Genomic DNA, 236 nt, shown 5'->3' on the forward strand with positions numbered 1-236 from the left:
CCTCCATTTTGGAATAAAAGATATACAAGTTCAAAGCCCCAGATGCCTTCGCGCCCAGCCCCCAGCAACGCTCAGACGGCGCCCCGCCCTGACCTCATGCCGCCCACAGCAACCGCCTTTGCAACCGTAAATCATCAAGCCCGAAACTCAACCGCAGGATCTCGTATCTCGCAACATCTATCTCGAAAACGTTTATCTACTGCATGAGCACTCTCTCTCCCCGGCGCGGCGGGCGA

Source organism: Penaeus monodon, chromosome 15 (genome assembly GCF_015228065.2).
Source record: "Penaeus monodon isolate SGIC_2016 chromosome 15, NSTDA_Pmon_1, whole genome shotgun sequence".
Classification (NCBI taxonomy): domain Eukaryota; kingdom Metazoa; phylum Arthropoda; class Malacostraca; order Decapoda; family Penaeidae; genus Penaeus; species Penaeus monodon.